This window comes from Suncus etruscus, chromosome 15 (assembly GCF_024139225.1).
Source record: "Suncus etruscus isolate mSunEtr1 chromosome 15, mSunEtr1.pri.cur, whole genome shotgun sequence".
Classification (NCBI taxonomy): domain Eukaryota; kingdom Metazoa; phylum Chordata; class Mammalia; order Eulipotyphla; family Soricidae; genus Suncus; species Suncus etruscus.
The window spans coordinates 18,029,606-18,047,608 of record NC_064862.1 but is presented as its reverse complement, the minus strand read 5'-3'; the positions used below and the strand labels follow the sequence as shown (position 1 = coordinate 18,047,608).

The following is an 18,003-nucleotide window of genomic DNA, read 5'->3' as shown; positions in this document are numbered from 1 at the left end:
TTCTTGATGATATTTCTCCTCTTCCTCTTTGAGGCTCCTACTTCTCCTATTTTACTCAGTACTTCCCGAACCATTGCTTCTGAAACATATTCAAATTTCTAGTTGTATGACGGTTATAGTTTGCAGCATTTCTAGCTGCTAGAGCTGTCTTAACAGCTTGCCCATTTTGATTTTTGAGGACTTTTTTCCTGCGTTGGTTGGTTCTTGGACAAATCCAATGCCCAGGGAGATAATTTGAGAATGCATTTATCAGACTTCAATCAGACTCGAATGGCAAATCAATAAGAAAGGGAAATCCCAAGTCAATATTATTCTTTTGATTTATGGTGGGCCAGAGCCATTGAAATCTTTATCCACTTCTAAAGAACAGACACCAACTCGTATCTTGGAGCCAAGGTTATCACTGGAGATCATCCAAGCTAGGACTGCAATATTCATTGTTTGTGTACTTGCTTAACTTGTCCTTGTTTTGTTCCATGGAGACTTGTGGTTCACTAGGAGTTATGTGATACGGGAGAAGCATCAAGTAGAGGCAAGGGACAATGGGCTATAAAAATAAGTAGCTAAGCAGTCTAGGGGGGTAAGGGTAGAGAGAGGGGATGCATGCTAGGAACAGGGGCAGAGAAAGGTCAACACTGGTGTTGTGAATTGCCCTAATTTACTGTACTATGTACCTTAAATATAACTCTGAAAGTCTTGTAATAAATAAATAAATAAAAATTGAAAAAAAAAGAACAAAGGATATGGGGCTGACGCAATAGCACAGTGGTAGGGCAGTTGCCTTGCATGTAGTGAACCTGCAACCGGCCAGGGTTCAATCCTCCACATTCCATATGGTCCCCTGAGCCTGCCAGGAGCAATTTCTGAGCTCAGAGCCAGGAGTAACCCCTGAGCACAGCCGGGTATGGCCCCAAAACCAAACCAAACCAATGAAAAAATAAAAGAACAAGGGATATCTCACTTTCTATGTTATCTCAAAGGAACAAGACAGTTTGTAAAAAACAAATTTTTAATATCATCTCAATGTTAGAGCACAAACATTAATTTAATAAAATGATTATTAAAAATATTAGAGATAGAAAAATATAAAAGAAATAGTTAAAAACAGCACTGACTCTTAATAGCAAGCATCTAGGAACATTTGCTCTGCAGACATTACAGAAGAAAAAGTCTGTCCCAGATGTGGAAACCTTGTGAACAAGAAAGTTCAAATATATGCAAAATAAGGTGAGCCATAAGCCATAGCTGATCAATGCCAAATGATCCAACAGCACTCCTGGAAACAGTGTTGGTCTCCTCAGATTCCTCTTAGTTCCTCCACCATCTTTTTTTTTTTTTTGTCCCCCAATTCACAATACATACCCGGCAAGGGGCCTGTGTTGAGGTGTATATGGGGTGCCTTTACTGTACCTCCTCTTTCTATACAGCCAGTGTAAAGAACACAGCCTGTGGTAAGAATTGGGAGGCCTTATCTTATCTTTTATTTATTTTATTTTTTTTTCTTCAGGGCAAACTAAAGTTGTTTTGTTTTTTTTTTTAAAGTAAGAATTTATTTAAAGGACAAAATTAATTAACATAATGAGGTAAACTAATATAACATAATATAGTGACATAACATAACATATAATATAATTGATATAATAATAATACATGTAAGTCAAAGAAAGTTTCTAATTAAAAACACAATTTTTTTTTCATAATGGCTTACATATCTTTCACTGTAGTATTTTGGATACATATTCACATTGAATCAGGGGAATACCCATCACCTAATATGTCCTCTTCCCAATCAAAAATCAAATATGCTGAAAATAGGCAGAGTCCTGTCTAGAGGCTTCCAACCTCAGTTTGAGAGAGGATGTGAAAAAAGTAATTAAAATACCACAACAATACAAAAAAAATATCGAATTAAATAACCGATAAGTCCTCCACCATCTTAATAAGAAACTGCAAGTATATCATTGAGTTGCCAATAAACAGAAATAGTTGAGGACTAGTTCCAGATCAGGCAAAGAAGGAACACAGGGGCTCACAGAGAAGTCACAGTCAATGGTTTGTCAGCAGAATATAATTCTGCCATCTTAGAAGCTCTGGAAGAAGCCCAATAAAAGGACCAGAAAGAGAACAGGCTTGAAGTTTTCAGTTTGAACCTCCACATGGCCCTCCAACCACTTCAGGGGCCAGAGATCAAGTCTATCCCCTTAAAAAAAAAAAAAAAGCAACAGGAATAGAATAACGGTGATGGGATCTGTTGTTTTTCACTTGTCTCTGCCTGTCTACTCCAGTCTCTTTTTTTCTTCCTTGTCTCTTCATCTTACTCATCAGCTTTTATAGGATGTGGGAAATGCTCATACTCAGTACCAAGCTTCTTGTTTCCAAATTTTCTTCATTGACAAACAGGTGTATGTGCAAAATAGTTCAGATTGTTGAGAAAAGAGATCCAATTAGATAGCTCATTGACCTATGCCCAGCAAAACATGCCCTAGCTGCCATTCCAGCAGCTTTTGGAGTTTATTTATGGTTCAAGAGCATCTTGAGGTCCTTGAAGCTACTTATGGGATGTGTAGACAGGTAACATGGAACAAACTGCTGGTGAGAGATAAATAGTGGCATATAAACATGAGACAGAGAAAAGAATAGAAGAACATAGACAATAAACAAGTGTTGAGATTTTAGGCACCAAACCACAACCTCTATGCTTTGAATACAAGCCCTACAATGTTCATTATATAACATAAATAAGACACATAAATATAAATTTCATCTTGCATCAATTGCTATGTGGAAACAGAAGACAGATAATTCCCTCAAGACTTGAGAAATCTTTAAAGTTGACATGACTGAAAAGTGAGAAAAGTCTATGGGATTTCTACTAGTTAAGCATAGAGAAGATTTTTCCAAAATACTGTGTTATTGGACTCTCCCAGAAGTGCTGTGAAATATGTTGAGCAGATTATTTCCATTATGTAAATGAGGAAAATGAGTTCGGCAAAAGTTAAATTAGTTGACCAATTTGAGGAAAATTCCAGACAATATCCTAAGCCTTCCAACTCCTAGCTCATTGCTTTTTCTATTTGTTTATGTGTAGGGACAGAAGAATAAGCCTGTTTTTTTTGCCATTAAGAGTCCTAGAACTGGAAGCAATAGTATGGTAATTTAAATCTGCCTTTCCTAAACTCACACTTCATCACTCCCTTTGCAAAACTCTACTTTTTAGAAAACATGTGTCCACGACTTGATAGAAAACCAATGACACACTCAAATAGTATTATTTGGGGAATTTAATCACTCACAGAGGTATAGGCCAGGCTTACGGGAACAGAAAATATTGCAGGACCTCAGTACTGGCAAAAGCGATGATTTCTCATCACTGTTACCACCTAGGTTTCCAGGGAAAAGATCAAAATAGAGTTCCTTTTAGAGAGTGTAGCATGAAGAAACTACCTGGAAAGGATTATGGCTTTCATAGACAAATGCAGTCAACTCCAACTAACTACAGCTACATTCTCATCTGACTTTGAGAATTGTACCCTGAAGTTTATTGGTTGGACACACAAGAGGTCAAAAGGCATGGTAATATATTGATAAAATCCATAAAAGATAAAAGTTACACAGCAAAATCAAATAGATTGAAAGGGGAGCATGAAGTTGGAAAGGTAAGTAAGAAACCTCCAGGACAGTAATAAAGGTAGATATTTTATGTGGGAGGAGAAACATGGTTTCTAATGGTCTTTGTTTCACTCTCCCTTCTCAATTATATACTCTTCTAGACACACACACACACACACACACACACACACACACACACACACACACACACACTTTTTCTCCTAGTTATTCCTTTTTGAATTTTGGAAATCTGACTACTAGAGCCTGCATTCTGTATTTTCTGGAATCTATTCCAGGTCAATAGACCTAAATTTTCTTTATCTCAATCTTGGTTATTGCAAGTGTTAAACTGAATTTGGGTATGCCACTAGACAAGGTGAGGATGAATCAAAGCGAAGCAATGTATGTGATTCTGAGAGGTTCAAACCATGTTTTTTCAGTACGGTTAGGAGATCCAAGTCACTTTTTTTTTTTTTTTCATAAGAACTGACTGTATAAGTTAATGATTTTCTGGTACCAGATACAATCCCTTCTCTTTGTATTAGAAAGAGATGGCTAAGGTAGATCAACCCGAATGTGATGAATGAGAAAGCATAGTAAAATTCCAAAAGAAATTAAAAGCTGAATTAATTTTTATTAAAACAGCAAGTCCCCAGGGAAGACCCCATTGTTGCTCTGACATCGATTTACTCAAAAGAGTCTTCCCTTAACACTGAGAAGATTTAAACAACAACAACGACCTGTGTATTGGACAGGGCTTTTTGCATTGTCCTTCAATTGTGAGTTGAAATTAGACACTGCCCCACACCATCCTGACTTCAATGTAGGATATACAGATTCCAGGATCTTCAGTACAGAAACATGATACCAACAACAGAGACTGTGAAAAATATAACTGAATGGGCACTACAGACAATGACCAGGATTGGACAAACTAGTTTGCCTGGAGCCTAGAAATGGTCTTATGTCAGGAAACTTCAGGGGTAGGGTCTCCGTGTACTTAGGCCAAAATTTTTCTTTTCCATGACCACCATACTTTGGTGGGCCCATGCAAACGATAATTGCCACTCTAACATTGTTTTTACAGTGCTCCTTTGACTCTAAACCTTTAAGAAACCACTAGTAAAAATATCTGGAACTGCATATATGCTTTTAGTTACACTAGCATTCTGGGGGATAAAGGAGGGAGATAAGGGATATATGCTTGGGAACAGGGATGAAGGGAGGACAACACTGGTGGTGGAAAGGCCCTCATTTATTGTCCCTGTGTACCTTAAATATCACAGTGTAAGACTTGTGAAAAAAATTAAAAATGTCTCTAATAATGTAAACCATTACGATCAAAAAATTGTGTTTTAATCAGAAATGTTCTTTGACTTACATGTATGTTATATTATATTAATTATATTATATGTTATGCAATGTTACTATATTATGTTGTTAGTTCACCTCAATATGTTAATCAATTTTGTCTCTTGAATAAATTTTTATAATAAAAACAACCCCATTCACAATAGTGCCACACAAACTCAAATATCTTGGAATCAACTTGACTAAAAATGTGAAGGACCTATACAAAGAAAACTATAAAACTCTGCTCCAAGAAATAAAAGAGGACACACGGAAATGGAAACACATACCCTGCTCATGGATTGGCAGGATTAACATCATCAAAATGTCAATACTCCCCAAGGCATTATACAGATTTAATGCGATCCCTCTAAGGATACCCATGTCATTCTTCAAAGAAGTGGATCAGGCACTTTTGAAATTCGTTTGGAACAATAAACACCCTAGAATAGCTAAAGCAATCATTGGGAAAAAGAATATGGGAGGAATTACTTTCCCCAACTTTAAACTTTACTAAAAAGCAATAGTTATCAAAATAGCATGGTATTGAAATAAGGACAGGAACTCAGATCAGTGGAATAGGCTCGAATACTCAGAAAATGTTCCCCAGACATACAATCACCTAATTTTTGATAAAGGAGCAAGAAATCCTAAATGGAGCAAAGAAAGCCTCTTCAACAAGTGGTGTTGGCACAACTGGCTAGCCACTTGCAAAAAATTGAACTTAGACCCCCAGCTAACATCATGTACAAAGGTAAAATCCAAATGGATTAAGGACCTCATATCAGACCCAAAATCATAAGATATATAGAACAACACATAGGCAAAACACTCCAGGACATTGAGACTACAGGCATCTTCAAGGAGGAAACTGCACTCTCCAAGCAAGTGAAAGCAGAGATTAATAGATGGGAATATATTAAGCTGAGAAGCTTCTGCACCTCAAAGGAAATAGTGCCCAGGATACAAGAACCACCCACTGAGTGGGAGAAACTATTCACCCAATACCCATCAGATAAGGGGCTAATCTCCAAAATATACAAGGCACTGACAGAACTTTACAAGAAAAAAAACATCTAATCCCATCAAAAAATGGGGAGAAGAAATGAACAGACACTTTGACAAAGAAGAAATACAAATGGCCAAAAGACACATGAAAAAATGCTCCACATCACTAATCATCAGGGAGATGCAAATCAAAACAACGATGAGATACCACCTCACACCACAGAGAATGGCACACATCACAAAGAATGAGAATAAACAGTGTTGGCGGGGATGTGGAGAGAAAGGAACTCTTATCCACTGCTGGTGGGAATGCCCTCTAGTTCAACCTTTATGGAAAGCGATATGGAGATTCCTCCAAAAACTGGAAATCGAGCTCCCATACGATCCAGCTATACCACTCCTAGGAATATACCCTAGGAACACAAAAATACAATACAAAAATCCCTTCCTTACACCTATATTCATTGCAGCACTATTTACCATAGCAAGACTCTGGAAACAACCAAGATGCCCTTCAACAGACGAATGGCTAAAGAAACTGTGGTACATATACACAATGGAATATTATGTAGCTGTCAGGAGAGATGAAGTCATGACATTTTCTTATACATGGATGTACACAGAATCTATTATGCTGAGTGAAATAAGTCAGAGAGAGAGAGAGAGAGAGAGAGAGAGAGAGAAACGCAGAATGGTCTCACTCATCTATGGGTTTTAAGAAAAATGAAAGACAATCTTGCAATAATAATTTTCAGTCACAAAAGAGAAAAGAGCTGGAAGTTGCAGCTCACCTCAGGAAGCTCACCATAAAGAGTGATGAGTTTAGTTAGAGAAATAACTACATTTTGAACTGTCCTAATAATGAGAATGTATGAGGGAAATGGAAAGCCTGTTTAGAGTACAGGCGGGGGTCGGGTGGGGAGGAGGGAGATTTGGGACATTGGTGATGGGAATGTTGCACTGGTGATGGGTGGTGTTCTTTACATGACTGAAACCCAAACACAATCATGTATGTAATCAAGGTGTTTAAATAAAATATATAAAAATATATTTGGTAAAAAATTTTTTTAATTAAAAAAAAACAGCAAGTCCTTTGGAGCAGGGACAGTTATCCTTACCTTTTCCTATCCCCAAAGTATAAGGTCAGGACAGATTGAACTGTTACTCAAAAATTTTTGGCTTAGGTTTGCAAATAAAATATATTTCTAGGGGCCAGTTCATGAAGTAATTGGTCCCTCTGGTATCTAGGAGTCCACAATTAACCCTACCTAAAATTGTGCCTTCCTGTTCTCTTTTTCTATAAAAATCACTAATTGTGACTGTGTAGACAAGATGTTTTAAAGGAACAACAAACTATGGCATATTCTCAAAGTACCATCACCTGAATAAATCCTATTTTTACTGCACTAACACTTTTTTCTAGAGAAGTGAACTTCAAGAGCATTGGCCTTTGGTTCAGTAACAATAACAGGCCAAAGAATTTTCTTCAAAGAGATTATTGAAAATTCTTTTTCTTTTTTGAATCATGGCATCTAAAACATTTTGTGACAAAACAATTCCTTGGTTTGTTTTACTAATAATTAAAATTTGCCTGTATTTTCTATTCTGAAAAAGTTAAATTCCTTTAGGCATATAAATTATATTTGGAATCTGATTCACTGACATTTTCCCTCTCATATATTTGGTAAGAAAAGCCAATTTTGTTGTAATGTAGAAAAATAAAGTATTGAAGATATAGTGGGTAGGTTTTTTTTTAATATCAAGAACATTAATTTAATAAAATTAACATGGGACCATTCAAGTAAACTAAAAATCTTAATTCCTGGGATTTAAATCTACCCTGGTTTGCTAGGTTGTTTCCAGAGAGTTGTTTGTTGGTATTCAATGCTGTGTGTCTCTTTCCTTTATTTCATGTTTGCCCACCAGGGCTCTATATGTATTGGTAGTCAATTATTGGTCCATTGGAATTCAGCCTCTCACATTAATGTCCATCTTGGTCCTTGCCCAGTCTTTTCTAAACAGTTCTTTGGTTCACTTGACATGGGATACAAGGGGTATGATTGTCTTGGCATTATTTTTATTTTATCATATAAATAACACAAAGTAAAAAGCAGAGAGTTCCCCGAGGGGGTACTAAGGTAGAAGTAGAAATGTTTCACCAATAGGCAATATTTTGAAGAAAGATTTTCTTAAGAAAAGGAAGTTAGTTTTTTGGAAAAAGAATGTCTGGAGCATTTGTTTTACTTTGTTGTTGGTGTTTTTTTTTTTTTTTTTTTTAATCTCTCCCTCTGCTTTGCCTTTAATTTTTTTTTTCCTGGCTGAACTTTTAGAGAGTTGGAAGGAAGTTTTGAGTAACCTTCTAATGTGTCCATTGGCAAATCTAAAGGTCTTTACAAAATAATAGTGAAGCTCAAGGCTAATGATGTCCGGGTTGAGGTGAAGATCTGAATGTCAGGTCAGATTTAGGCAAAGTCACGAGGTAGAGAGTTTTCTGTTTTTTCCTTCTTCCCTCTCATCATTATGAGTGTTTTTTTTTTTTCAAGACACATCCTTATTATTCCCAGTCAGAAATATCTGAGGGTCATAACCTTTGCATTTTTGAACTCATCAAAACATCCAGCCCAAATTATTTTAATTCCCTCATATCCAACCTGAGGAAACTACCTCATTCTTACAGATGTGATCAGAGAACTTGGGCATTAATAGTTACCAAATTCAGGTAGTGTATTTGCATTTAAATGAAGACTTTTTGAAAATATAGCTTCCTTACACAGAAATTATTTTTATGGCAAAGATTTGGAGTAGTTAAACATAACTTGGCAACTAGGAGTTTAGGTTCACAAGGCCTTTTAGAAGTCTTCAACTCTGGTTCTGTAGAACTCAAATATGCCAATTTTGTATAGAAGGTAATCCTTAGTTTCACTGCAACATTGATTAGTAGCTGGGGTCAGGACTTGCAGACCTCAGACTCAAATGTGGGAGAAGTTTGTCATTGCTCAGCTTTGTTTATTTGGTTTTTCATATGCACGAGCCAGACAGCACTCTGTAAGATTCAAGATTAGTGGCACTGCTGCTTGATGACTAATGCAATTAAATAAGTCTTGGTGCTGGCATAGCACCGCAATAACAAATCCCATAGTGTCAAATGCTTTTGCCAGATGGATTGCTCAAACCTTTGGAAGCACTCTCAAGTACACATACTTAATCATTGCAGGCCAACTTTATGGAAAAATGACATGGTACTTGTGTGGGTGGAAGGTTCCTGTCACTTTCAATAGGCAATCAATCCTATTGTCAGCTCCTATAGCCAATAATGTTTGATTCCCTTTCTTTTTGGTTAAAGGAATTAAAATATTAGAAATGCAATGAATTTAGAAGTTCTCATTTTCCCTCTCAAAGACCTTAGATATTTTTCTAGAATAGACCTGCTTTCAAAAATCCTATCTTATTATCCTTTAAGGGTACAGTTTGTACTCAAGTTGAGCTCCAACTTTCTATTTTAAAACAGGTTACAACATATTCTTATCTAGTTTTTAAAAGAGCATTATCTAGTTTATTGCTATTAACTAAGTTTTATCCAGTTTATTAAAGAGTAGTCTTTATCTGCTGAAGACAGTTAAATGTATTGAAACATAATTTAAGCCTTGTCAAGTCCTTCTATCCATGGCTCCATTCCTTTTCCAAAAAATCAACAAGTCATTCAATTGATTTTCTTTAATCAATATTTACCATAAGCAAGGAATGGGAGAGGTATAGATAGCATTACATTGCTATCTGTTCTCTGTTTTCAGGGAGTTTGAATTTTGAAGAAGCAAAACTGGTACACCTGAATGATTGTGAACAAGATATATAAGATTTTGTTAACATTTTATTGCAAGAAAACTAAGTGTCCCATTGTGTAGCATAGATTGTAACCCTTAGAAGTTAAGGAAGGGGCTGGAGAGATAGCATGGAGGTAAGGCGTTTGCCTTTCATGCAGGAGGTCATCTGTTCGAATCCCAGCGTCCCATATGGTCCCCCGTGCCTGCCTGGAGCAATTTCTGAGCCTGGAGCCAGGAATTACCCCTGAGCACTGCCAGGTGTGACCCAAAAACCACAAAAAAAAAAAAAAAAAGAAGTTAAGGAAGATGAAAACAAGAGCAGGGTATAATGGTAGTGTGTCTTAGAAAAAGAATTACATATCACCACTAGGTCTTGTTGGACTTGGATGGTCACAACGGAAGTTTCTTGGAGGGAAAACAAGCAGGCAAAGAAACTGTGGTGATTTGTGAACAAGAATATACTGAAGAAATGAAGGCAGGTTGTTTTTTTGTTTTTCTTTTTTTTTATTATTTTTTAGATTTTACAGTACACCTAGAAAAGTTCAGAGGTTACTCCTGGCTCTGTACTCAAGAATCACTCCTGGAAGGCTCTGAAGGAACATACAGGATACTGGTGATTGAATTGAGGTCAGTCATGTACAAGGAAGTTCCCAACCTGCTCTATTATCTCTGTATTCCCCAGAATTATAATATACTTCTTTATTATCTCAGAAGTGGAGGAGGAATGAGCAATGAGAAATGAGACGCAAAATGAAGATAGATAAGTTTAGAATATAGACAGCCTTAAGACTTGCAGATGTTTGCAGACTCAGTGGAGATTTACTGGAAATTGTTAATTAAAGTTTTTTTTTATGAAAAACTTACATTAAAGACTCTTACCCTTGACAGAGAAGATTAAGTTGAAAGTCCCCTATTATGGTTCAAGAACTAGTCAAAGGCTTTTAATCACCTTGGCATAAATAAAATGAAAATGAAAGGAGAAAGGAAGATGAGGAAAAGGTCTATCAAGGAAGATTTATGACTGAATACAAAGAAGCAGGAAAAGAATGGGTCATAGTTTGCTCAAAATTCTGTAACAGTTCCTATGACAATCGTCAAATCAATCCAGTTACAATGATTCAAGAGACATGATGTTATTGATGTCATTCATAGCATATGGAAGTGACTAGAGAGAATGGTCTATATGTGGGAAAAGGGATGAAATAGGCTCTGAGTACTGGGTTGTGAAATGATGAAGAAAAATTCAAATAAAAATATCTGTTAACCAGAGAGATAATATAGATCTTGGGTGAGGAATCAATAAAAGAAACCTGCAAATTGTGGCACTGAAGGCACAGCCCTGGCTAATATCCTTGAAGGAAAGTGGAAAGAAAAGTGATGAAGAAAAGCTCTAGGTAAAATTTTGTTACTGTTATCCCTTCAAGCTGCAGACCAGTTATATTTCACATGGAATGTCACTCAAGCACTGGGAAATGTTAACATAACAGAGCCTGTCCAAAATCTCCCCCACACTGGATAAAGTGGCATTTTATTACATAAACTCTGAAAAGGAACTATTTTAAACAATTTCAGTATCAATATCTGCCAATTTTTTCAAAAAAATTTTTTTCAAAATTGATGAGTGAAGAGCCCTACCCCTTACTTAGTCAAAGTAAATGCAGGTATCTCCCCCTTGCCTTTTTTTTTTACTTCCAGAAGGCCTGACAGCCATAACCACACTCTCAGCTGCTGCCATATTTGCTCAAAGACCAAATCCATAAATGGTGGTGCATAGCCTAATATATGCCTTTCACTATCTCTGTTTTTTAAATTTTCATTCAATTGAGATAGAATTTGTTTCCATCCCATATGTTTCAGAAGTGCTTTTCATACCACTCCCACTATCCCGGGGCCATTTTCCTGCCTGCCATTATCATTTTTGGGGCATGCTCTCAACTCTTTAGACCCCCTTTGCTTCCCCTTTGAAAATCTCAATTCTACTCAACATCTTTGTTTTTAATTTTAGATAGATAGTCATTCAATCACAATGTTAATTTTCACAGATGGTATTCTCTTGACTCTCAGATGTGAAGACCTTTGAAATTTAGTTATTATTTCCAGGTTAACTAATCAATGGCAGAAATAAAGTTGTTTACCAAGTTTTTCTAACTTCAGTCTGTGGTTCTTTCTGTTCTGTGATAAGAAATCATGTTCCACATCTAACTATCAATGTAGAACCTCTGCTCCCAAATAAGAACAAATTCAGGCTATACTAACCAACATCTTTAAGGACAACAGACAGCTAATTTCTCTCCCCATATTCAGTATGTATCCCTCATGCACACACACACACACACTTTCAAATATACCAACTCCTCTGAAAGGCCTGTCCAGGTGGGAAGTAGAAGTCTAGTTCAGAGCAGGTATTTATTGTGGAATATTTGTATTATTGTTAAGAAAAGTACCGTACATACTCGAGTATAAGCCGAGTTTTTCCTGTACAAACTTTGTGCCGAAAACCCTAACTTGGCTTATACTTGGGTCATACAGGTTATTTGATTCAGTGTGTCCACACTGAATCTAATGCATGTAGTATCCAGTTGTCTTTTGCCATCTTCTGGAGGGGGTGATGCTTCAGCTCAGTCCACACGTTATGGCTGAGCTTAGGAGATAGGTGGCTGAACTGGACTGAATGCCATTGAACTATTTAACCCACAATATTCTGCGCTTTGTATGAAACTGACAGCGATGATAATATCTGCAAACTCAGTGATGATGACAATGTCTATGCTGATACCCTCACATCAGATACAGCTAAAGCTCTATTTGAACATACATATGAGGAGGAGGAGGAATTCAGTTTTGAAGGATTTTAACCTTTGTGATTTAATTTGATTGCCTGTTAAGCTATGGTTTTCTTAACTTTATTTGAAGTTTTAAAGTTATTGTTGCTAGTTTACAGTCTTTAGCAATAAATATTAAAAAGCATTTAGCCTACTGATTCCTCAATTATTGTAATTGTTTTGGGTATATAATTTTATTTTTGAAATTTACCAGTGGATGCTGCATTTCCACCTCAGTTTATACTCGAGTCACTAAATTTTCCCAGTTTTTAGGGTAAAATAAGGGGGTCAGCTTATACTCGGGTCGGCTTATACTTGATTATATATGGTAGATGCTTTTCTACCTTGTTTCAATTTACATCGATTCAAACAGATTCAGAGTGAATGGAATCACCCACAGATAGACTATCGTTGTACATAAATGTGTCTTTAACAGCTAACTAAAGTTTGTTAGTCTGTGTCTAAAGTCAAAGGCAGACAGGTAAAGTCATGACCTTAGAATGATATGAGACCAGTATAAGACAATAGGAAATTATATTTCTATTGTATTCTAATATTATTGGATTAGAAAATAGTGATGCTAGTGAACAGCCATGGTGACAGTGATGGTTGGAACTGATCACTCTGGACAAGACCTGTGTGCTGAAAGGGGACAAAGTGATATCCATTGTACCCTTTCATTACCAATAGTGCAAACCACAGTGTCACAAAAGAAGAAAGAGAGAGAGAGAGAGTGAGAGAGAGAGAGAGTGAGCGAGCGAGCGAGAGAGAGAGAGAGAGAGAGAGAGAGGTAGGCGAGGGAGGGTGGGTAGGTAGAAGGGAGGGAAACTGGGAATGTTGATAGCAGGAAATATGCACTGTACTGCAAACCAAAGTACCTCAAAAGAAAAAGAGATGGGGAAAAGAGAGAATAAAAAGAGAAATAGAGAGCAGGAGGGAACCTAAAGTGAGAGAGAGAGAAATGTATGAAAATGTATATCCCAGAGACAGGAAGGGAAGAGGGCATTGGAGAAGGTGAGAAGTAAACTATGGACATTAGTGGTGGAAAATGTGCACTAGTGTAGGTTGTTGTTACATTTTATAAACTGTAACACAAACATGAACAAAATCATAAAATTATTATGAACAACCTGTAACCAAAGTTCTTAAATTTTTTTTTTTTAAAAATCTCAAATTAGGGGCCAAAGTGATAGTACAGCAGCAGGGTGTTTGCCTTGCATTGCATGCGGCTGACCCAGGACAAACCTGGGTTCTATCCCCAACATCCTATATGCCCCCCCAAGTCAGGAACGATTTCTGAACACAAAGCCAGGAGTAACCCCTGAGCGTCATCGAGTGTGGTTATAAACAAAACAAAACAAAATCTCATATTGGGTTCATGGTAGGAAGTTTGCCATAGGAGCAGAGGAATAGACCACTATGAGAATAGACCACTATGGCAATGATGGATGAAAATGATCACTTTGGACAAGAACTGGGTGCCTAAAGGCAGTCAAGTGATATGCCTGATACCTTCCAGTAACAATATTGCAAACCACATGGTTTAAAATGAAAAAAATAGAAGAGAGAGAGAGAGAGAGAAGAGAAGAGAAAAAGAGATGAGAGAGAGAGGAAGAGAGAGAAAAAGAGATAGACAGAGAGAGAGAAAGAGAGAGAGAGAGAGAGAGAGAGAGAGAGAGAGAAGAAATTGTCTGCCAGAAAGGCAGACAGTGGGAAAGAAAGGTGAACTGGAGAAATAGTGGTAGGAAAATAGATATTATACATTGAGTGTCTGAAAATGAATCCATGAACATCTCTGTAACAGTATATCATGGTATCAATTAAAATGTTATTATTTTTTTAATTCTTTTTCTTTTTTTTATTTTTTTGGGGGGCCACAACTATTTGATGCTCAGGGGTTACTCCTGGCTAAGCGCTCAGAATTGCCCCTGGCTTGGGGGGGACCATATGGGATGCTGGGGGATCGAACCGCGGTCCTTCCTTGGCTAGCATTTGCAAGGCAGACACCTTACCTCTAGCGCCACCTCATCGTCCCCAACACGTTATTATAAATAAATAAATAATATTAAAAAATGAAAATAGTTATGGACCAAATAATCCCATCCTCTTGAAAGATCTCAGCTCCAGTTAATTATTATCAAGAGAGATCAGAGACCCACTCTATGAAGATACACTAACTTTTCAAAAATAATGTAGAAAATTCAATTGCTATGTGGAAGTAGCTGATTTTTAAATGTTTACTGCAGCTAATTCACATTTTTAGAAGTGCTACACAGACCAACTATACCCACATCTGCAAGCCAGATTGTGTTTGTGTATTCCAACTTCATTTATTGTTGTTAACTCTACTGTGTCCAAAGAATACAAAGATTTTGAAGAGTGATAAAAGAGATAAAAGGAAGACCAAGAAAATCCCAAGTTTGGAACAAAAGACATGAGTAGGCACAGTTCTTTGGAGAATCAGAACTTTATATACAGATGAATATGCTAATGTATTCAAAAGTACAACTTTGGACTCAATAGTAAATGGAGCCATAAAAAATTTTACAATCCATATTTCCCTCCAGACAGAAGCATCAACAACAAGCATTTGACTGTTTAAATGCTTGTTTAAAAATAACAAGATTCTATTAATATATTTATTAAATTAATAATACTGATTTGTCATTCTAGGGAGGTTCAACATCTCTATAATTAAGAAAGTATCCTTCTACTGGAATAAAGACATACCCTCAAATCAGTGGAATAGACTTGAGTATTCAGAGAATGTGCTCCAGACATACAATCAATTATTTTTTGATAAAGAGGCAAGAAATGCAAACTGGAGTAAGGAAAGACTCTTCAACAAGTGGTGTTGGCACAACCGGTCAGCCACGTGCAACAAAGCAAACTCAGATCTTCTTCTAACACCATGCGAAAAGGTCAAATCCAAATGGATTAAAGACCTTGATATCAAACCCAAAACTATAAGGTATATAGAACAACACATAGGTAAAACACTCCATGACATTGAGACTAAAGGCAGCATCAAAGAGGAAACATAACTCTCCAAACAAGTAAAAACAGAGATAAATAGACGGGAATATAGTAAGCTGAGAAGCTTCTGTACCTCAAAGGAAATAGTGCCTAGGATACAAAAGCCACCCAAAGAATAGGAGAAACTATTCACCCAATACTCATCAGACAAGGGGTTAATATTGAAGATATACAAGGAACTGACAGAACTTAACAAGAAAAAAACATCTAACCTCATCAAAAAATGGGGAGAAAAAATAAACAGACACTTCCTCAAAGAAAAAATACAAATAGCCAAAAGACACATGAAAAATGGTCCACATCACTAATCATCAGAGAGATGCAAATCAAAACAACAATGAGACCATCTCATGCCACAAAACTGGCACTTAGCTCAAAGAATAAGAGCAATCAGTGCTGATGGGAATGTGGAGAGAAAGGAACTCTCACTCAATGCTGGTGGGAATGCCATCTAGTCCAGCCTTTGGAAAACAATATGGAGATTCTTCAAAAAACTGAAAATTGAGCTTCCATTAATTCAGCTATACCACTCTTAGGAATATACATAGGAATGCAAAAATACAATTCAAAAATCCCTTCCTCACACCAATATTCAGTGCAGTGTTATTTACAGATTCCTTGGACTTACCTAGAAAGGTCTAAAATTCTAAATAATTCCAAAAAATGTGAACAAGAGGAATGAAACAATCCAAGAAAAGTTACTTTTTAAAAATATATTATTTATTTAAGTAACATGATCATAGTTGGGTTACAGTCATAACCAGAACACCCCCCCTTCACCAGTGTAACATTACCCTCTCCCCTCTTCCCACCCCCTGCCTGTATTCAAGACAGGCATTCTACTACAGTTATTTGTTTTTAAGTTCAGTAAGTTGTATTTTTTTAAAGGATAAGAGTAAAAAAATATAGTAAAGGTGTGATAGTGGCAATCACCATTGTTTGCATAGGTCCTGAAAAATGGGGGAAATGGAAAAAACTCCTTGACCTGATTACAAAAAGGTCTCACCCCAGAAGTTTATTGGCATAAGACCGACTCTGGGTTCCAGGCATACCAGTTCGTCCAACTCAAGTCATTCTCAAGGTCCCAATGAAACTTTTTCACACTTTAGCTATTGTTGGTATCAGATTCTTATATTTAAAGACTCTGGATTCTGTGCATTTCTTTCATCGATGTCAGGCTGATGTGGAGCATCCTCTAGTTTCAGCATACCATTCAATGTGGAGCGATCTGCCCTGCATGCAGACTGTTGCTGAGTCGCCTGGGTGTTGGGAGCACTCTTTGGAATAAAGTCAATGCCAAAGCAGTGATAGTTCTTCCCTGGTAGAGGCTTGGATCCTGGTAATGTTATAGACATTTGTGGTTGTTTCCATAGATGGTATCCATTGTTCAGGTGTGTGTGGGCAATGCCCATTCTTCTGAGGCCTGAGCCAAATCATTATGCCAATGTTCAGGGTAAAAGGCCTAATTACATTACCAAATTTGTGTTCCCATCTCTATTAGATAAGAACTTGTTTGCATATGTATTATTTTCCCATTTTAATGTGCCTATGCAAAAGAGAAGCAATGCCACAAGACATTGTTGGTGCATCTGGGGGCTGACAAATAAAGTCCAACATTCCCTGTAACTTGGTACATACATGAAATCTATACAGAGATACTCTTCTACCAGTATTGCTTATACAGCAGATCTCAAAGGGGGAAAATCAAACAATCAAATAACAAATCCAGTAGGCAAAATTGTCACTATATGAGGATATTCGAAAAGAGTTATAGATGTTAAGGGAATACATCTGAGATATACAAAGGAGACACACGTGACCCTTTTATGTTTTGGAAATAGTCAAGAGGGAGGGGGGTGTTTCCGAGACATCGCTTTGGTCTGTGATTTGGACAAGCAAAGAGAGCATGGGAGCCATGTCCTCCCCTTGTTGCCTGCTGAAGCTTCTGACTCCCCAAGAGGCGTTTGCTTCCTAATTGCTGGAAGTTGAAAGTTCAGCAGTCCCTTCCCAGCCCCTTGCAGGAACAAGGAAGCCTGGAGTCTCTTTTAAATTGCACCTCACCGGAACCCTGGGGACGGGGAGGAAGGAGAGAAAAGGCTGCAGGGGGCAGCCGAGGCAGCAATTCACCTTATCTTGGCCAAAAAGCCTACAGCATGAAACCTTGCCAAGAGGCGTCGCCTGCTGAAGCTTCAGACTCCACCAAAAAAATTATTGTGAAAGTTATGTAATCCACCTTAGCCAAAACAAAAATCATTAGTACAGAAAAATGGTTAAATATGGGGTAACAAGAGATGGGAGTGAGGGAGTAAAGAAATAAAACGAGCCCCTGGATGGCGTTCACTTAATTGAGTTGATGA

At 37.2% G+C, this 18,003-nt stretch overlaps 1 non-coding gene across 1 annotated transcript; it reads right to left on the bottom strand.

Annotated features, from left to right (window-relative positions):
* Positions 1-1,335: 1,335 nt before the first annotated feature.
* Positions 1,336-1,468, bottom strand: LOC126031950 (small nucleolar RNA SNORA51). Its single transcript, XR_007503754.1, has one exon. It is a non-coding gene; the product is annotated as a small nucleolar RNA SNORA51 (small nucleolar RNA).
* Between the last annotated feature and the right edge of the window lie 16,535 nt (positions 1,469-18,003).